This window comes from Palaemon carinicauda, chromosome 44, assembly GCF_036898095.1.
Source record: "Palaemon carinicauda isolate YSFRI2023 chromosome 44, ASM3689809v2, whole genome shotgun sequence".
Classification (NCBI taxonomy): domain Eukaryota; kingdom Metazoa; phylum Arthropoda; class Malacostraca; order Decapoda; family Palaemonidae; genus Palaemon; species Palaemon carinicauda.
In genome coordinates this window covers 53,511,977-53,517,878 of record NC_090768.1, presented here as the reverse complement: position 1 = coordinate 53,517,878, position 5,902 = coordinate 53,511,977, and positions in this window count along the sequence as shown.

Genomic DNA, 5,902 nt, shown 5'->3' with positions numbered 1-5,902 from the left:
CCTGTCTCATATTAAACTTCACTTCGCCCAGACAATAACACAGCATGAATTGGAGAAAGCAAATCAAAACATTACTGTTAAAATTACACCTATATGTGTTTACTCCATCAGTCATTTTGTCATCTTACTCATTTTGAACTTTTCCCTTTTTCTCCCTTTGCCATCTCTTGATTTAAGATAAGATTTCTTGAAAGACGTTCGACATCTTATAAAGAAAGTTAGAACATCTTTAGAAAGTGATACTATATTTGCTCTATAGTTTGCTATTATTATGATCATTATTATTATTGTTTATATAATTATTAATGTTAACTATTAATATTTTCATTTGGGGATGATTATGACTATACTCAATGTTTTTAATGGGGCGCATTTGCACTGACTCGTAGCGGTGCCCTTTTAACTCGGAAAAGTTTCCTGCTCTCTGATTAGTCAAAATTACCTTGTCCATCCAATCAGCGATAAGGAAACTTTTTCCGAGCTAAAAGGGCACCCTTGCGAGTTGTGCGAATCTGCCTAACTAAAACGAATTGACTATAGCTCTTTGATTTGAAAAAAAAAAAAAAAAAAAGTAGACTTTGCTTGGCTTCATCCATTTTCCTTCCATTGTAACCTATGCAATCGTAAATATGTCTCCAAGCTCTAGCATTATACCAAGAAATTTTAGTAATCCTTGTTCTAAATAAAAATATAATGATTTTGATGTGGTTTCTGTCATCAATTGAACTGCCAGTTCATCATAGGCGTAGAGTAGCATGCCCACGTGTATATATATATATATTATATTATATATATATATATATATATATATATATATATATATATATATATATATATATATACATATACATATATATATATGTATATATATACATATATATATATATATATATATATATATATATATATATATACTATATATATATATACATACACATATATATATGAATATATATATATATATATACGCATACATACATACATATATATATATATATATACACATACGCACATACGCAGTCGAATGTTGGCAAAAATTCTATCCATAAAGGACCCCACTTGCATTCATTTCCAGCTGAAAGCTATTTATTATAGTACTCAGTATGGATAATTTATGTTGATTATCCATCACGATCTTAATACCATATAAAAATAACCTTTAAATGAAAATGTACATTAATAAAACTTGATCTTAAGTTCTTAACTATATTAACACTGTATTTGTATAAGCAATGTTACTATTTATCAGTCCACTAATAAATTCTCTTAATATTTATAAGCTCTGGGATTTCTTGAGTCTCCCATCATTAACAGCCGTAAAGAAAACAATGTTCACGAAATGATCGTTAAAACTGGTGCTCACAGAGTCACAGGACTGGTCTGAACGCATCAGGGAATCGAGATAAAAACTTCGTTTGTTTGTTGGTAAACAATAAACTACAAAATGCCTTAGGGACTGCAGCTCCCAACCTGAGCTCTGCGCGATGGTAAAACAAACGAAAATAAACCTCGTTTTGATAATATCAGAGAAATTCGTTAGCATACCAGGAAGCTGTCTACAAAATGTCCGTGGTTAGATTTACATTCCGGCTGTACGCTTTCCTAGATTTTTTCCCCATCCCCCAATATACTGTTCATTTCTTCTCATGACATGACCATGCCACCTCAGTCTACCTTCTTGGATCTTATCTGAAAGTTTTCTAACTCCTGTGGTTCCCCTAATTACTTCATTCCATATCTTATCTTTTCTTATCAGCCCACACATCCATCTCAACACTCTTATCTCTGCCACATCCATTTTTTCTTCTGTCTTCTTTATTGCCCCACGTCTCTGCTCCATACATCATTGCCGGTCTCACAACTGTCCTGTTCATTCTACCTTTCAACTTAACCCTTATTTTCCTGTCGCATAGTACTCCACGTACTTTTTTCCAATTCTTCCATCCTGCTTGTATTCTGTGGTTTATTTCTGCAACCATATCACCATCCTCTGCAACTGTTGTTCCTAAATGCTTGAAATTTCCAACTCTTTTTCAATCTCTCTCCTTGTAAACCTAACTTCCCCATTCTTCCCATTTTTCAATCTTTAATACTGTTGTCTTTTTCCTGCGGATCTTCAATCCTCTATTTTCTCATTCTCTTCTCCACTCCTCCAGTTTCTCTTCTACTACCTCTTGCCTAGTGCTACACAGTATAACATCATCAGCAAAAAGCATACATCAAGGAAGCGGTGCAAAAAACAAACACACCCACAAAAACACAAAAACAGGGGGAAAACATAACCTCCTTCCCGCTTTGTAATCTTATCTAAAGAAATATTACACACAATTACTTTAATTCCAAGTAATTTTGATTTTACTCATGTTGATGAGCGAGATGCAGATTAAGACTTAATTCTTAACATATCCATAACAATAAATATCAAATGTCTTATTTATAAAAAAAAGCACCAAGTCAGTAATCATATCAATAAGACGGCATTTGATTTTCACAACTTTCACTGGTCATATTGGTTTTGACTAATTTTTCATGGCCAGATGCCTTTTTTGCCTCCAACCCTCCCCATTTACCCGGCTTGGGACCGGCACCAAGTTGGGGCTGGCTTGCCCCCCCTCAGTGGCTGGGTTACATAGTATACTAGAATAAGCCAAGTTTTTCCCTCTGCAAAGCCGGTCATTTAGGTTATTCCAACAGAACCACCAGAAAGATAGTATCTGAAAGAATAGATCTAGATATCCGACATTTGTTCACCCTAACAAAAACCTTGGAGCTTTTCATCAGGAAACATAGCATACTAGAATTAGCCAAGCATTTCTCTCTGCAAAACCAGTCATCTAGATTATTCCAACAGAACCACCAGAAAGGTAGTATCTGAAAGAAAAGATCTAGATATCTGACATTTGTTCACCTAACAAAAACCTTGGAGCTTTTCATCAGGAAACAGCATACTAGAATAAGCCAAGCATTTCTCTCTGCAAAGCCAGTCATCTAGGTTATTCCAACAGAACCACCAGAAAGATAGTATCTGAAAGAAAAGATCTAGATATCTGACATTTGTTCACCTGACAAAAACCTTGGAGCTTTTCATCAGGAAACATAGTATACTAGAATAAGCCAAGCATTTCTCTCTGCAAAGCCAGTCATCTAGGTTATTCCAACAGAACCACCAGAAAGGTAGTATCTGAAAGAAAAGATCTAGATATCTGACATTTGTTCACCTAACAAAAACCTTGGAGCTTTTCATCAGGAAACATAGCATACTAGAATAAGCCAAGCATTTCTCTCTGCAAAGCCAGTCATCTAGGTTATTCCAACAGAACCACCAGAAAGGTAGTATCTGAAAGAAAAGATCTAGATATCTGACATTTGTTCACCTGACAAAAACCTTGGAGCTTTTCATCAGGAAACATAGCATACTAGAATAAGCCAAGCATTTCTCTCTGCAAAGCCAGTCATCTAGGTTATTCCAACAGAAACCACCAGAAAGATAGTATCTGAAAGAAAAGATCTAGATATCTGACATTTGTTCACCTGACAAAAACCTTGGAGCTTTTCATCAGGAAACATAGCATACTAGAATAAGCCAAGCATTTCTCTCTGCAAAGCCAGTCATCTAGGTTATTCCAACAGAACCACCAGAAAGATAGTATCTGAAAGAATAGATCTAGATATCTGACATTTGTTCACCTGACAAAAACCTTGGAGCTTTTCATCAGGAAACATAGCATACTAGAATAAGCCAAGCATTTCTCTCTGCAAAGCCAGTCATCTAGGTTATTCCAACAGAACCACCAGAAAGATAGTATCTGAAAGAAAAGATCTAGATATCTGACATTTGTTCACCTGACAAAAACCTTGGAGCTTTTCATCAGGAAACATAGCATACTAGAATAAGCCAAGCATTTCTCTCTGCAAAGCCAGTCATCTAGATTATTCCAACAGAACCACCAGAAAGGTAGTATCTGAAAGAAAAGATCTAGATAACTGACATTTGTTCACCTGACAAAAACCTTGGAGCTTTTCATCAGGAAACATAGCATACTAGAATAAGCCAAGCATTTCTCTCTGCAAAGCCAGTCATCTAGGTTATTCCAACAGAACCACCAGAAAGGTAGTATCTGAAAGAAAAGATCTAGATATCTGACATTGTTCACCTGACAAAAACCTTGGAGCTTTTCATCAGGAAACATAGCATACTAGAATAAGCCAAGCATTTCTCTCTGCAAAGCCAGTCATCTAGATTATTACAACAGAACCACCAGAAAGGTAGTATCTGAAAGAAAAGATCTAGATATCTGACATTTGTTCACCTGACAAAAACCTTGGAGCTTTTCATCAGGAAACATAGCATACTAGAATAAGCCAAGCATTTCTCTCTGCAAAGCCAGTCATCTAGGTTATTCCAACAGAACCACCAGAAAGATAGTATCTGAAAGAAAAGATCTAGATATCTGACATTGTTCACCTGACAAAAACCTTGGAGCTTTTCGTCAGGAAACATAGCATACTAGAATAAGCCAAACATTTCTCTCTGCAAAGCCAGTCATCTAGGTTATTCCAACAGAACCACCAGAAAGATAGTATCTGAAAGAAAAGATCTAGATATCTGACATTTGTTCACCTGACAAAAACCTTGGAGCTTTTCATCAGGAAACATAGCATACTAGAATAAGCCAAGCATTTCTCTCTGCAAAGCCAGTCATCTAGGTTATTCCAACAGAACCACCAGAAAGGTAGTATCTGAAAGAAAAGATCTAGATATCTGACATTTGTTCACCTGACAAAAACCTTGGAGCTTTTCATCAGGAAACATAGCATACTAGAATAAGCCAAACATTTCTCTCTGCAAAGCCAGTCATCTAGGTTATTCCAACAGAACCACCAGAAAGATAGTATCTGAAAGAAAAGATCTAGATATCTGACATTTGTTAACCTGACAAAAACCTTGGAGCTTTTCATCAGGAAACATAGCATACTAGAATAAGCCAAGCATTCTCTCTGCAAAGCCAGTCATCTAGGTTATTCCAACAGAACCACCAGAAAGATAGTATCTGAAAGAAAAGATCTAGATATCTGACATTTGTTCACCTGACAAAAACCTTGGAGCTTTTCATCAGGAAACATAGCATACTAGAATAAGCCAAGCATTTCTCTCTGCAAAGCCAGTCATCTAGGTTATTCCAACAGAACCACCAGAAAGATAGTATCTGAAAGAAAAGATCTAGATATCTGACATTTGTTCACCTGACAAAAACCTTGGAGCTTTTCATCAGGAAACATAGCATACTAGAATAAGCCAAGCATTTCTCTCTGCAAAGCCAGTCATCTAGGTTATTCCAACAGAACCACCAGAAAGATAGTATCTGAAAGAAAAGATCTAGATATCTGACATTTGGTTCACCTGACAAAAACCTTGGAGCTTTTCATCAGGAAACATAGCATACTAGAATAAGCCAAGCATTTCTCTCTGCAAAGCCAGTCATCTAGGTTATTCCAACAGAACCACCAGAAAGGTAGTATCTGAAAGAAAAGATCTAGATATCTGACATTTGTTCACCTGACAAAAACCTTGGAGCTTTTCATCAGGAAACATAGCATACTAGAATAAGCCAAACATTTCTCTCTGCAAAGCCAGTCATCTAGGTTATTCCAACAGAACCACCAGAAAGATAGTATCTGAAAGAAAAGATCTAGATATCTGACATTTGTTAACCTGACAAAAACCTTGGAGCTTTTCATCAGGAAAACATAGCATACTAGAATAAGCCAAGCATTTCTCTCTGCAAAGCCAGTCATCTAGGTTATTCCAACAGAACCACCAGAAAGATAGTATCTGAAAGAAAAGATCTAGATATCTGACATTTGTTCACCTGACAAAAACCTTGGAGCTTTTCGTCAGGAA